The following is a 12040-nucleotide window of genomic DNA, read 5'->3' as shown; positions in this document are numbered from 1 at the left end:
AGCGGTAGTTACCCAGATCTCGTTTATGATAAACCACCAGACTAAATAGGTCCAACCATCAGCAAAGAGAAAGGAAGGAAAGACTAGGTCTAACCAACTGGTAAGCAAAAGGGAACTCAGCTAGTGTAGCCAAACAAAAGGGAAGAAGAACTCATATCGATCCTCCAGGAGGGGGAAGGAGGGTGGGACGCAAGAACGAAGGCAAGATGAAGGACAACAAAGATGGAACTTTATGGTGAGTACATAACTTCTTTATTTATGTTGTCCCCATCTTGCCTCCGTTCTTGCTGGTTGGGACAGCGTCCCCAGCACCTGTATCTTGGGTGGCTCACTGGAAAAGACTATTCAGGACCGTGGAACCAAAGGATGCCCTGTTCCGGGAGGCCGCATCTACTTTGTAATGAGAGAGAAAAGCATGAGGATTAGCCCATGTAGCTGCCGCACAGATCGAATCTATTGGCTTGAAAAGCAATAGAAGTAGCCAAGGCCCTAGTTGAGTGTCCTTTAATTTTTCCTGGATGTTTTTTCTTCCGCAAAGCATAGACATGGACGATAGTGTCTGAAAGCCACTTTGATAAGGACACTTTAGAGACTGAAAAGTTCACCACGGTACCATACGTCACTAATAAAATCCAAAGGTACCAACAAAATGGAACGGAGTCTCAACACAGAAGTGCCAGTTCACAGTTTTAATAAAACACAACAAAACACACATTAATGACTCCTAAAAAATCACAAAGTACGTTTTCGTTTTTCAGTTACTTCATCAGATGCAGACTGAATACTAATTGGTTACATTATATCTCCAAGCTGTAAAGTTCATCAACTAACGAATGCATTTCTGGTGAAACGTCACTAGAGGGAGCTTTATGTCTTTGTAAAATGGCTTTCTTGGAGAGCTTTTAGTATTGGATTTTTTTTAATAATATTTCATGAGTTCATTGATGTTATTGTGTTTACCGGTTATAGGTTTTTAAGAACATGGATTTTTATTGCATCAAATGAATAACTGTATTCATTGACATTTTTTAAAAGGTGTTTAAACTATGGATTATACTGCAGTTCTCTTTACAATCTTTGTACCAATTAACAGTGAATTTTCCCCAGTTTAAAAATTATACGACAAGGCTTAAGACTATAAATTACCCTTTGGTATAACATACAATGAAGAAATTGTTGATGATTTTGTGCAGTTATTTGATTAAATAGGGTTGAATTTGCTTAGAAAAACAGTGTTCTACTATGAAAAGCAAAAAGATGTGATAGCAAAAGAGGTAGATGTTTTGAATAACAAAATTAAAACAGATTTGTTGTTTTTTCAGTACAATGCAATGTATTTCAAAGTGCTTGATAGGAGATGTTATAATATTTTTCAAAAGAAAAAACACAAGCTGGATAGGGACCAGAAAAGTTATTTAAACAAACAGGTCTATCCTATTAAACAATTAATTAACAACAAACGTTATGTTCCTTATGGGGAAGAAGTTAGAAATTCTAATAGTTATAGTGAAGTGGTTAGAAGGTGTGAGACTTGGAACCTGGATGGAGAAATGGGGGAGGGGGAACAGGATTTTCCAGTAGTCAGACGCTCGGAGAGACTAGCACAGCATTACACAGAGAAGGGGGAATACAGCAAGAGTTATTACCCACCGAGGAGGAATGCATACCCCAATAGGAACAGATTCTGGAATTAGCATACACAAGACAGGACATTGTGAAAACAAAGGATGGGTTCACTATATATAATTTCACAGATAGAAATATTACTGATGATTATTTCCACTTATTTTCCTTATTTCCACTTATTTTCCAAGGGAATTAGGTTTATTCCCTCTTCCAAGGGTGAATTAGTGGAAAACATTCTTGCATTGAAGATGTATACCAGGAAATCAAATTTAGAAATCATGTTGGGTAATAAGGAAAATGAAAACATAGTGAGTTCTAATAAACCTATTTCTTTACCTAAAAAAGAAGTACCTATAATCCACCCCTGCACCCCTTAGTAGAAATATATGAAAAGCTTGTTCTGGAAGATATTTATGGCATGGCTCAGGGTTACAACAGGAGACAGGGTAACTTAACAGAGGGAGAATACAACCTTTTGTTGGATTTAAAGAAAGACAAACAGATTTGTGTCATGGTTCCAGACAAAGGGGGAGGGGTAGTGCTATACAAAAGTTGAGATTATTTGAATGAGATGCAGAATTTACTTTTTGATGAGACCTATTTGGGTGTTTCTAGAAATCAAATTAATATTTCCTATTCTAGGATTAATTCATATCTTGAGGAATATATGCTGGATGGAAGAACTTGATGTTGAGCTATATGACTTTTTGTATAGAAGGGACCCTGTGATACTGTTTTTTTCCGGTACACCCAAGATTCATAAAAATGCTTTGAAACCACCATTTAGACCTATTGTGGCAGCTAGGGGTTCCAAGATTCATCCCTTGGCTGTGTTAATAGATTCCTGTGTACAGCATGTGGTTGATAAGACTCCCCACTTAGTAAAGGATTCCTGGAAATTTTTGGGTTTAATAAAAAAAGAGTTGGGGACAGAGAACATATTCTTTTTAACAATAGATGTCAAAGATTTGTTCACCAGTACTCCCAAGGGGGAGGGTCTCATGTTGTTTGAACAAGTGTTATTTCAGGAATCTGAACTGGCATGGCTACACTGATCTGCGAGATGATGAGCATTGTCTTAGACAATAATTTTTTATGGTTTGAGGGAGAGTACTATCAACAGATCAGGGGTGTAGCCATGTTATGTATAAAACTTTTTGGAATTAATGAGGTTCAATTATGATTTCATTAATTGGTTCATTTTTGGTAGGAAGTTGTATTCTGATGAAGTCTCTTACAGGAGACGAAAGCGCTTAATACTAAATAAATTACTGGACTTTTTTATTTTTAATTCCTGAGTGCATTTTCTACAAGGATGGTATTTCAGTTATTTTAGTGACATTTGAAAAGTATGAGGATTAACCCATGTAGCTGCCGCACAGATTGAATCTAAAGGCTGTTTGGCTTGAAAAGCAATAGAAGTAGCCAAGGCCCTAGTTGAGTTGTCCTTTAATTTTTCCTGGAAGTTTTTTGTTCTGCAAAGCGTAGACATAGATGATAGTGTCTGAAAGCCACTTTGATAAGAACACTTTAAAGACTGAAAAGTTCACCATGGTACCATTATAAGTCACTAATAAAATCCAAAGGTACCACCAAAATGGAACAGAGACTAGGTACCACCAAAATGGAACAGAGACTCAACGCAGAAGTGCTAGTTCACAGTTTTAATAAAACACGACAAAACACACATTAATGCCTCCTAAAAATCACAAAGTACGTTTCCGTTTTTCAGTTACTTCATCAGATGCGGACTGAATACTAAGTGGTTACATTATATCTCCTTCAAGCTGTAAAGTTCATCAACTAACCAATGCATTTCTGGTGAAACATCACTAGAGGGAGCTTTATGTCTTTGTAAAATGTCTTTCTTGGACAGCTTTTAGTACTGGATTTTTTAATAATATTTCATTGAGTTCATTGATGTTATTGTGTTTATTGGTTATAGGTTTTTAAGAACATGGATTTTTACTGCATCAAATGAATAACTGTATTTATTAACATTTTTGTAAAGGTGTTTAAACTATGGATTATACTGCAGTTCTCTTCACAATCTTTGTACCAATTAACAGTGAATTTTCCCCAATTTGATTGGTTAATTGATGAACTTTACAGCTTGAAGTTGAGTCTCCGTTCCATTTTGCTGGTACCTTTCACTTTAGAGATTGGACAAACTTTCTTGTTGCCTGCAAAGGATATAAACAATTGGTCAGATTTTCTGAAATCCTTAGTCCTGTGTAAATAAAAATGTAACTGTCTATGAACATCCAATTGATGGAGCTTATACTCTGCCTTGTTGCCATAATTGGGGAAGAATACAGGAAGCTCTATGGATTGATTTAAATTGTGCTCTGAACACATTTTGGGCAAGAAGGAGTGATTGGTTCTGAGAGAAACTCTATCTTTGTGGAAAATCAAGTACGGGGGACGAATAAATAAGGCCTGTAACTCTGAATCCCTCCTAGCTGAAGTAATGGCGGTTAAGAAAAAGATCTTCCATGTCAAAAATTTCAATGGACAAGAAACAACTGGCCCAAAGGGGGGGGGGTGAGAGTCTCTAAAACTAGATTTAAATCCTGGGGGGGGGTCTCTTTTTGGAGGTCTTAAGAGGGTAGTACCTCTTAGGAATGCTTTACATAGCCTGTGGGACATGATGTCAAATCCCATTTCTCCTACATGAAAATTAGAAATGGCAGTTAGCTGAACTCAGATAGTAGCTGCCGCTGCTCCTCGTTCAAATGTTTCAGCAAGGAAATCCAGAATCTTAAATGGGGGCAGTAAAAGGATAAGTGTCATTTTTTATTGCCCAACAAGAGAACCTCTTCCATTTACTAGCATAAAGTTTTCTTGTAGTGGGTTTATTGGATGAAATCAAAATGTGTTGAACTGCTGGGGAAACATCTGGGAGCCTAGCTAAGACCGGAAGTGGATAAACCAAACTGTCAGCTTGAGAGTATGGCTGGAAGGGTGGAGAGCACCTGACTGATGCATCAGGAGATCTGGAACTGGGTCCAGTATCCAAGGCTCCCCTTGCAGATGAGGCCAGAGGAATGGGAACCAAATCTGTTGAGGCCAGTTAGGAGCAATGAAGATTAACTTGCAACCCAATGACTGTGCTTTTTGAAGAACCTTGGGGATCAGGGGGAATGGTGGGAAGGCATAAAGCAGTCCCGGGGGCCAATCGTGAACCAGTGCATCCCTGGGTGACTGTCCCGGTGGTGGGACTAGGGCAAAGTAGCTGCTAAATTTGTTGTTGAGGGGAGTGGCAAAAAGATCACAGCTTGGCTGGCCCCATTTGTGAAAAATCAGCTCTGCAACTTCCTGTTTCAGGGACCACTCATGAGGCATCAGAATAGCCCTGCTGAGCTTGTCCGCTATCACGCTGGATTTCCCCAGGATGTGTGTTGCAACCAGAAAGCGTTGCGAAGACATCGCCCATTGCCATACTCGTAGAGCCGCTCTGCACAAGGGATAAGACCTGGTTCCACCCTGTTTGTTGATGTATCATACTACTGACATATTGTCTGTCTGAATTGCTATAGTCCCCTTAGGTAGAGAGTCTTGAAGTGCTTGCAATGCCAGAAGCATTGCACTCATCTCTAGGACATTGATGTGCAAGTGGTACTCGTGTTCTTGCCAAGTCCCTTGAGCAGTCTGTCCCAGATAATGCCATCCACACCCTATCTGGGAAGCATCCGTGGTCACTGTGGCTACAGGTTGAGGGGTTAGAAACGGTCTGCCCATTGATACCAGAGGGGAGTGAAGCCACCATGCTAAATTCTTCTTGCATGACTCCATGATCCAAATCTGATGTGACACTGGTAAATCCTGGAATGACCACTGCGCCTACAGGAGCCACTGCAGAATTCTCATGTGGAAGCATGCCACAGGGACCAAGGTAATCACTGCAGCCATCGAACCCAAGACCTTGAGGATGAATCTTGCCTGGATTCTCTTTCTTTTCATGAGGAATAAAACTTGACGACGAATGGTTAACACTCTTTCATGAGGCAGTTTTGCTATCATGGTCCTTGTGTCTAAATCTGCCCCTAGAAATGTAATATACTGACAAGGCGACAAGGCAGACTTTTTGTAGTTTATGGTGATGCCTAGTTGTGTACAGGTGTGAATAGTGGAGTTCCATGCCTCAGTCAGTTGATGCTTGGTGGTGGCAGTGAAGAGCCAGTCATCTAGATATGGAAACAACTGGAATCCTACATGCTTCAGATGAGCCGTGACTACTGCCATACATTTGGTGAGCACCCTGGGGGCTATGGTGAGACCAAAGGGCAGAGCTCTCAACTGGTAATGACAGGCTCCCAGCCAGAAGTGTAGGTACCTCCTGGACCGCCTGTCCATTTTTATATGGTAGCATGCATCCTGGAAATTGACAGAGCACATCCAATTGCCTGACCCAAAAAGGGAAGAATGGACTGCAGTGTTACTATCCGGAACTTTGTTTTCTTGGCTGATTTATTGAGTTTGCTGAGATGGGCCTCCAGTCCCTGTCTTTTTCGGAACTAAAACTAACCTTGAGTAAGCGCCGGATTTGATTTGGTCTGCAGGGACTTCTTGGATGGCTCTTTTTTCTAGCAACCTTTGAACTTCTAGGTTTGCTTGATCCCGAAGACTGGGTGGAACATCTGGGATTGAGTGCTGATTTGTTGTAGGGGATGGTTGGGAGAAAGGAATTTTGTAACTCCTGGATATTATTGACAGTACCCATGTATCTTCCATGATTGTTTGCCAGGCTTTTTGGGTACTGGGATAATCTACCCCCAACTGCCTCCAGAGGCAGACAGTCTGGCCTCCTTTCAGGAGTGCTGGAAAGGCCTGCCAGAGAAGGTATCTCTGTCGGCCTTATTCTGCGGACCCCCCGCCATGGGATCGGTTTGTCTAGTTATTATTTCCCCCTCTATCCCTGGGGAAAAATCTCCACGTGTGTCAGGCGAAACTCCCTGGGATTTTCTGAACCACATCTTCCCGCTCTTCTGACTCTTGGGGTAAGGTCTAGAGGGAGTGGAAAAAACATACTCCCATGGCAGAAAGAGTTTTGCCATCCTGTTCACACCTGGTAAAGGTCTCTTTTACCTGAGGCCCAAACAGAGATGAGCCATCAGAAGGGGTGTTGGTAAAGGAGGGCTTGAAGGGCTCCGCAAATTTACAAAGGCGCATCCAGGAGTGTCTGCGCAAAGCAACTCCTGTGCCTGCTGCCCTACTCGCTCCACCTGCTGCCTACAAGATCAGCCGCATGGAGGAGTTAACTACAGGAGTTACAAAATTCCTTTCTCCCAACCATCCCCTACAACAAATCAGCACTCAATCCCAGATGTTCCACCCAGTCTTCGGGATCAAGCAAACCATTTTCACACTGAAATGATCGAAGGAAGGACTGAAGAAACTCGGAGCTATAATATATAACATTAAGTATCCTGTTTTTTGTTTATTTTGTTCTTTATTTCTTTGTTATTTATAGCACTTTGTGTAATGTGTATTTTTCTAGCTAGTTTCACTGTGTGTGAGGTATTAACTGGAAATTGTCCAATTTTATTAAGCATCTGTTGGGCTGTTTATTTCTGATAACTTGTTGCAGTTAAACTCTTTTTTTCTAGAGGCTCCTTTAGCTGTTTAAAACTTTCATTTAAAGGATCACTGCTGCTTTTCAGCTGTGCGATACATTTCTGCAGTTTGTTTCCCACCCTCCCTCCCTGTTGGTAGTGTCTCCCTGTTGGTATAGTGTTTTTATAGTTGGTGGCTTTGCAGTTGCCTGCCCCAAGTGTAAATTTGATCTGGGACCCTCCTCCCAGTCTAGTGTCATTACCTCATTCTACCCAGTACAGGGAGAACATTTGAGAAGGCCAATCAGCTTAGTTTCTGCTACTCCTTTCTCTCTTTCCTTTCTCTCTTTCCACTGGAAAAAAAAATGTATCTGCTTTTACTGTATTTGTATTTCTTCCTACTTTATTTTGCTTTTGCGTCATCTTAAAATTACTCAATTGTATTTATTACTGCTTGCTGTAACTCATTCTAAGCCTTTTAGTTTAAGCACTTGGGCTTCAGACCAGTTGTTTTACATTAGGAAGGGTTGTGGTCTGCACTGTAGTGGCAGAACAGGTAGCTTACATCCTTCTAAGATTGAAAACTGCTGATTGAGGGCTCAGTGTCTGTTACTCTAAAAGTGTATTAATTCTGGTTTAAGCACTTGGGCTTCAGGCCAGTTATTTTACATTAAGAGGGTTCGTGGTCTGCACTCTTGTGGGAGGAGAGGCTAGACTCTGCCCTTCTGAGCTGGGAATTTCTGGTTAAAGGCTTATAGTGCCTGCATATTTGAACTGCTTCTTACTGAAACTGGTACACCTTGTTTGCTGTAGCATAGACTAGATCCAGGCCTGCTGAATCTAGCTTTGTTTGTATAACTTGAGCACTAATCCAGGCATTCTTTAAAGTATTCAATTGTATTTATTACTGCTTGGTAGTAACTTGATTAAAGTGTAGCTATCATTCTAAGTCTTTTGGATTAAGCACTTGGACTTCAGACCAGTTGTTTTACATTAGGTAGGTTTGTGGCCTGCACTGTGGTGGCAGGACAAGTAGCTTACAGCCTTCTAAGTTGGGAACTGCTGATTGAGGGCTCAGTGTCTGTTATTCTAAAAGTGTATTAGTTCTGGTTTAAGCACTTGGGCTTCAGGCCAGTTATTTTACATTAAGAGGGTTCGTGGTCTGCACTCTTGTGGGAGGAGAGGCTGGACTCTGCCCTTCTGAGCTGGGAATTTCTGGTTAAAGGCTTATAGTGCCTGCATATTTGAACTGCTTCTTACTGTAATTGGTACACCTTGTTTGCTGTAGCATAGACTAGATCCAGGCCTGCTGAATCTAGCTTTGTTTGTATGTTTGTTGTTTGTTTGCTTGTTATTTCCCTGAAAAGCTAATTCCACCTAAAACGCGGCTTTTCAGCGCTGCTATGGATCCCTAGTGATATCTGCATTGCTTACTGTACTTATTTCCTTGTTTCACTTGAAAGAAAGTTACTGTTTGTCGTTTTTGCATTTAAGTTACCTGTAACACACTGCATTTAAGTTACCTGGCACTTGCTCACTAAAGCAATTATATAAGTCAGCACTACAAAAATTAAAAGCACTACACCCTCACAAACTCCCCTTGAGTACCTTGTTCCCCACTGGCCCTTTTTTCAATTATAAAGGAATTCCCAATACTATTCTAGCATGTCCAAAGGTCAGTTGTCAATCTCCTCTCCGGTCCAGCTGGTGAATCTGGGAATCTTGAGGCAATGTTACAACTGCCTCATGTACACAGACAACCCTCTCCTCCTCCCAACAAATTCCAACACATGTGAGAGATGCAACCATATAGCCAAACTGGAGGCTAAGCTCTCTCAACTCAGTACTGGCGTAACCAGTCAGGAGGAGAAGGAAACCACACTCACTACAATTCCAGTCTCACATAGACCTACCATGACAGCAAACCAAACACATAAACACACAAAACATACTCGGAGGCTCTAAATAAAAATCTGCCTAAGCAGCAGAGACCTCCAAAGCAGACACCCAAGCAACCGCTACCCCAAAACAAAACACGTGCAACACATAGCTCACAAAGCCAGTGTGCTGAACAGTCACAGCCCTTAAGGCTAAACAACACACCTGATACACTTGTAATAGGTGACTCTATCGTCAGGCACACTGACGTCCCGCTCACCAGGCTGAACAAGGAGAAGGTCACGGTGAGCTGCCTGTCTGGTACTAGGATCCGTCACATAACACAAGCACTCAGGTCACTCCAAGGCTAATACAAATATGACTCGGTCATTGTCCATGCTGGTGTGAATGACCTGAGACGTACCTCCCTGGACTACATGAAAAGAGACATAGAGGAGCTCTCTGAGCATGTAGCCCAGGCCGGTATGACCCTGACCTTGAGTAGCATCTTACCCTCACCAAGAATGATGCCACAATATGAAGACAAGATGATCAATTTCAACAATTGGCTTAAGTATTGGTGTCATTCAAAGGGGATCCAATGCCTGTCAGCCTGGGATGACATGCTCGACAAGCCATGATGCTTCGCTAGGGACGGCTTGCACCTGTCACCCTGGGCTTTCGGATATTGGCAAAGGCTCTTGCTACCCCCATAGTGCCATTTTTAGGCAAAGCTCAAAAGACAAACCCACCTCCATAGGTATCACAAGGGATAAGAAACTAAGAGTAATGCTACTCAACGCCAGAAGTCTAAACCTCAAGATGCACGCACTCGAAACTCTCCTTAGCATGGAGAACATCGATATCTGTGCAGTAACAGAAACCTGGTTCAAGCCTCCCGAGAGCACCCCAGCACTACCAGGTTATACCTCATACCATGCTTTTCGGCCCCAAAACTTGGACTGAACCACAAAAGGAGGGGGAGTATCAATATTCGTCAAAGATACCCACACCTCCAGGTTGGTGGCACAGCACGAAGCATCAGAGACTATCCATGTGCAAATAACAGTGGGTAAAACTGCCTTCCAGTTTATAGCCTGCTACAGACCACCCTCCCAAACAGAGGAACACCACTCAGCCTTCCTGAGAACATTGGAAAATATGAAGGTCTCTCCAAACACCATTATATTGGGCGACTTCAACTACCCAAACATAGACTGGGAGCATTACTCTAGCTCCAACACCCTAGCCCAAAGGTTCCTAGAATTTATAAACTCAAATGCTATGGAACAACTTGTTACCACTCCCACAAGAGGGGAAAACATACTGGACCTGATCATCACCAACATGGGGACTTTATGCTCCAGACCGGAAGTGTATTCCTCACTGGTAAGATCAGACCATAAACTAATCTCACTGGATATTCACATCCGGACCCTACCCCCTGCCCAGAAAACCACAGTGAAAAACTTCTCTAAAGCAAATTTCACACTCCTCAAAACCGAGGTGGAATCCTTCAAAGCCCCCAGGCCTGTGGAAAATACGGCCCAGACCACAGAATCTTTTATAAATGCATTCTATGAACACCTTCAGGAATGCATGGATCATGCAATCCCAAATAAAACCAAGACCCAATCCTCCAAATGCAGACGTCCTGTGTGGTGGACCCCAGCCATAAACAAACTATACAACAGAAGGAGGAAGCTACTACATGATAGAGCAAAATCCCAAAAAGGGAAGGCATCTCTGATCAGTATTAGCAAAAAACACGGGCACTCATAAAATCGTCTAAGGCCAGCTTCGAGAGAAAAATTGCACAGGACACTAAGGATAATCACAAGGCTTTCTTTAGTTATGTTAGTAACCTGGGTGGGAATTCCCAGATATGCTCAGAATTAGTCCAAAATGACAAAAAATACATCGAACCCACAGACATTGCCAACATGCTAGCTGACAGGTTCAGCAAACTTCTCCCTCCCACCAAAAGGGCAAATATCTGTCCCAGCAGAGTGCTGCCCCCCCTGACATCTCAGATGCTCAGGTAAGAGCCACCCTCTCCAAAGCAAAAAAACACAGCATCAATGGGACCAGACGGTGTCCCGGGCTCCTACATGAACTCCAAGAAGAGCTAAACCCAAACATAAAACTACTGTTCAATCTCCGCCTTCCTACAGGATATGTACCCAAAGAGTGGCGTACAGCAACAGTGGTCCCTCTCCACAAAGGTGGTGCCTCAACGGATCCTGGAAACTATCGCCTCATAAGCCTGACTAGCTTGGTCTGCAAAGCTATGGAAAGGATCATCATGGACCTCATAAATAAAAATATTGGGGACCTACAGACACTGGATCCTACCCAGTTCGGCTTTGTTAAGGGCAGATCCTGCCTCTTAAACCTGGTCGATTTCTTTGAAACAGTCACCAAGGCCATTGACGAGGGGAAGGTGGTCCACACAGCCTACCTGGACCTTGCAAAAGCCTTCGATACAATACCCCACTGGGGCATTATAGATAAGCTCACCAGCTTAAATATAAACCCCTATGTCACTAGATGGGTTGCAAACTGGCTCAAGGACAGAACCCACATGGTTAGAATTGCTGGAGCCATGTCAGACTCCAAACCAGTTACAAGTGGCATCCCACAAGGCTTAGTCCTGGGACCTCTCTTGTTCGGTATATATTTCTCGGAGGTACAGGCCAACACAGAAGGACTGTGGCTGACCACGTTCGCAGATGACTGCAAACTGGGCGCCATAATCGACTCTCCAGCTGACACAAGCATCCTCCAAAAGGGCCTCATAGAAACAGACAACTGGTGCCAGAGCCATGGCCTCAAGCTAAACGCCAAAAAGTGTATAGTCACCCCTTTGGCAAAAACAAAGTGCCCACAAATTACCACATAGGTGGTAATCCATTAAGTGCGAAGAAGTAATTAGGGACCTGGGGACCCAAATTGATAGCAATCTCTCATTTGACAACCAC

Source organism: Protopterus annectens, chromosome 4.part0 (assembly GCF_019279795.1).
Source record: "Protopterus annectens isolate FY-2018-M chromosome 4.part0, PAN1.0, whole genome shotgun sequence".
Classification (NCBI taxonomy): Eukaryota; Metazoa; Chordata; order Ceratodontiformes; family Protopteridae; genus Protopterus; species Protopterus annectens.
The sequence above is the reverse complement of the archived record's forward strand: the minus strand, read 5'-3'. Positions refer to the sequence as shown.